The sequence below is a fragment of the Hordeum vulgare genome, chromosome 7H (assembly GCF_904849725.1).
Source record: "Hordeum vulgare subsp. vulgare chromosome 7H, MorexV3_pseudomolecules_assembly, whole genome shotgun sequence".
Classification (NCBI taxonomy): Eukaryota; Viridiplantae; Streptophyta; class Magnoliopsida; order Poales; family Poaceae; genus Hordeum; species Hordeum vulgare.
Genome location: NC_058524.1, coordinates 138,120,072 through 138,123,978, shown reverse-complemented (window position 1 = coordinate 138,123,978; position 3,907 = coordinate 138,120,072).

Here is a 3,907-nt window from a genome sequence, read left to right as displayed (position 1 = left end):
AAGTAAAACCACCTTGAGTTGCACTACATGTCTTTGATAGCAAGCAGTGCTGCTACTCATATTTGGTAATCTGATCTTTACCTATCTTTATACTTCAAAACCAAAAAAATAATTATTTTTGTGAGTATTTTCCTAATTAAATAACATGTCCATTTTTAAGGTCAGAATTGGTATTCCAACATGGAAAAATACTTTTCTGCTTTGGAAAAATCTGATTAAATTTAGAGATGATCAGAAGGACATATATTTTCCATATATAGGATTTTAAACCCCATTTTATATTATATTTATGGATTAAAACTATAAAAGCTATTTCTGTCTGTTTTGGCATTTTGAAATATTTCCAAAGGAAATATTATCAATAAATTCCTAGAAAATTCCAGTGACATCCCTAAGCCTTGTTTGGTGTGCACATAAAGTTTCACCTTGATCAAAGGTGGATAAGGACCCCAAATGACCCAAAAACCCTGTGTGTCCAGAATCAAGTTAGAGCAACTCTACATAGCAAAGTTTGTCCAATGAGGCTAAAACTTTGCAAGAGTGCCTAATACCTCAAATGAGGGTTCTACACCAAAAATGGGATTTGTGGGACTTAGTTTGCCCACACTCCCTTTGGAAGGAACAGATCTGGTCATATTGGAGTGACTTCAAGTTTACAAAGATAAACTTGTCCTTTGGAGCTCACATTTGGTGGAACTCCATGGTTTACCACCAAAACCAAACATGTTAAGTATCAGCACCAGTGGTGGGGTGCAACCCCCTGTGCCCACTGTCGAACACCTTCTGACAGATAGGAAAAAGCCACCTTAGCCACAGCTAAACCAAACTCCTTTGCTTCAAACTCTCAGATTAAGCAGCCAGCACATGTATCTAACCCCAGTCAACTGGCCCCTCAGTGGTTCAAAGTGGAAAGGCCAAAAACCCCAATTTAGACCTCAGTTCATGACTGACAGCACCAGTTTTTCCTGCCTCCTTTGACCAGTCGAAGCTCACACTAAAACCAAACGGGTAGCCACACCCCCAGCAAGTGCCGGGACATGCTAGACATGTACAAAGTGCCTCGGAGTGCACCAGCATGCCGTGGCATGCCGTGGCATGCCAAAACTCCGCTCTGGGCGCGCTACAGGGAGTCACCGAGGTGGGGGCGACACCCTTGGCCAGTTCCAGCCTCCCCCGAGATATCCAACCTCCTCCCCGACAGCCCCTCTGCGTCGGGCAAGCCTCAGGGCCCCTCCTCTCTCACGCTAGAGCTTGCGTGACGCATGCCCTCGCGCTGCAGAATCAGCCAAGCTTGTGCGGCTACGAATGCTCGCCTTCTCTCTCCCTCGCTCTGCTGCAGATGGTTCGGGCAGTCCAATACCACGTCGTGAGACCATGGTTTCAACCCCGACCTCTCTCTGCACCCCCATGCGCGCCACGGTGCGTCACTGGCGCTCCCGAATCTGCTCACCGTTGCGGGCCTATAAATAGCCCTCCCCCTCGCTCTAGCACCCCTCAGATAGCTTTGTCGCATCCACTAGCACCTCCCTAGCCACCCAGCAAACTAGCCGAGCCCCGGTGCTCGACATCGACCGAGGCCCCTCCGCCTCGGAGCTCTGGTCGATCTCCGGCTACACGACGGCTCCTGCGCCCCTCGACCCACCAAACTGACCCCCATGACCCCAGGAAGCTTTCCCCCAACTCGCCCGAGCTTTTCTATGTCTCTAGCCACCCCCTCGACCACTTCCCGAAACCCCTCCGCCACGGCCTCCTCGTCGCCAGTGAGCCCCCGCCTCCCCGTCGTTGTTTCGACCACCAGCAGGTAGGCGACGGTCAGGCAGACCCATTCCCGTGTTCCTTAGGGCCTGAGTGCATCGGCAACCTCGTCGGCGGCCTCCTCCTCCTCTCTTGTCGGAGGTAGGAGATGACCCCGACAGGTGTGCCCCACCTGTCGGTGGCCCAGTCTCCTCCCCCGCGCTGGCCTCGACCACCGACCGCAGGGCCCCGCTCGTGAGGTTCAAACCTGACGGCGCGTGCGCGTGGGCAGGTCGTCGGCTGGCCATGGGCCAGCCCAGCTCTGGGCCGAGCCAGGGCAGGAGCTGGCCTGATTTTCTTTTTATTTTAAAACCTGGATTTCTAAGATTTTTATAAAAATATTTAACCAGTGTAAAAATATAATTCTTCCACTGTTATTTTCCTAAAAATTTGTAGTATTTAATGATATGCTTAGGTGAATTTTTCCAGCAACTATTCTATTTTAAAATATTAAAAAGGGATAAAATGGAATATTTTCTCTTCCGCTTGGATGTTTTCAAAAATATTCCTTCAAGGAAAATTAAGGCAAGTATTTTTTAAATGATATCTTAGATTTATCAGTAATAGGGAACATTTTTAAAATGACTTTGTGGACTGTTTCTGTGTGAGCTATTCCTTATTTATTGATCTATCGACGATAGAAAATCCGTGTGACGAGGGAATCGGAGCGGAAGACCTCGAAGACCCCAGATACTTAGCTGACCAAGGCAAGCAGCCCTTTGACCATGACTGAGCATATGTTACTTTGCATGTTAAGATAGCAAGTTATTCCCGTTGCATATGATCATAAGTGTCGTTAATCATTTGATGTGATTTACCGAAGGCTCCCCCGGAGCACATGCATTGAGCTTGACTCTACCCCATAGGGTCATGCTAATACCATGTTGACAAGTAAAGGTAGCAGTAGTACTATCATGAGCATGATGTTGTCATAAAGCAAGAGTTTATGAAAACCCCGTCGGATGCCACTAATGCCCGAGGGTGACGATGAGTTAGGTGGTCACTTTTGGTCAAGTGATGCACCCGGTATTTGTGTGAGTAAGGTTTCAAAAATGGGATTAGATATATTATGTGTCGGCCATCCCAACCTTACCAGTACGACCACGTTACCCCTTATGGGACGGGGCTATGTTAATTACTCTGGTCGGTGCTAGCAAAGAGCCACATTACTAGTGGCGGGAGTGATATGTGGTCACTCTCGTGATGGGGTCATGCCGGGTAGGATGACTATGCCATTTTTATGAGTTCCAGTCACACCGTTGGTCCCCACATGGTCGGTACTGTCCAGAGTTGGTGCTCGTAAGACGTACAACTTGTGGGTTGGGTACCAATCGAGTGGACCTCTTTGTCTAGTATCGCCAGGGGAAAGGCATTGATCGGGTACTTACATCGGGTATGTGATATACCGCGAGTCGTGGATGACACGGAAGTTTCCCGGATCTCGTGGGTCCAGCGTACTACCTCTGCAGAGTGTAAACTATTCAAATAGCCGTGTCCACGGTCAAGGACAGTTGGGTAATCCTCCTTAAACTACGTCCTGATATTTCCGCATAAACCAAGTGTGCGTAAGTGTGAGTATGTGTGTGGTGATAAGAAAAGTGTTGCTATGATAGCAACGATATGACCAAGTTTGGTAACTTGGCATATAGGGTGAACCCGGATGGTTCAGCCCTCAATAGATATATTGATATCCGTAACCTGTTCTTCAAGAGTAATTCTTTAACTTGATGCATAATCATGATCATTCCACCCCAATGAGTTATGCAAGAAATGCATGATATTGTTATCCTTCACTTTCATTGTTCATATCATGGGTTGTTTGCGAGTACATTCAAAGTACTCATTGGCTTGCCACTGGTTATGTTATTGACCAGACATGGAAGGACTGGAGTTTGGAGATGAGTATGTCTTCGGCAACACCCCTGCGGACTAGGACGCTTCCGAGTCAGAATGCCTGTCGGTGTAGGCTTGATGGCATGGGCACCCACTTAGCCCCTTTGTTTTCCGCTATTAGTGTATTCGTGTGATTTGGCCTTAGGCCCTGTCTTGTTAACTTGACCCTTCGGTCGCGTGTTGTAATAATCGGTACTCGGATGTAAGACTCTTTATTCAG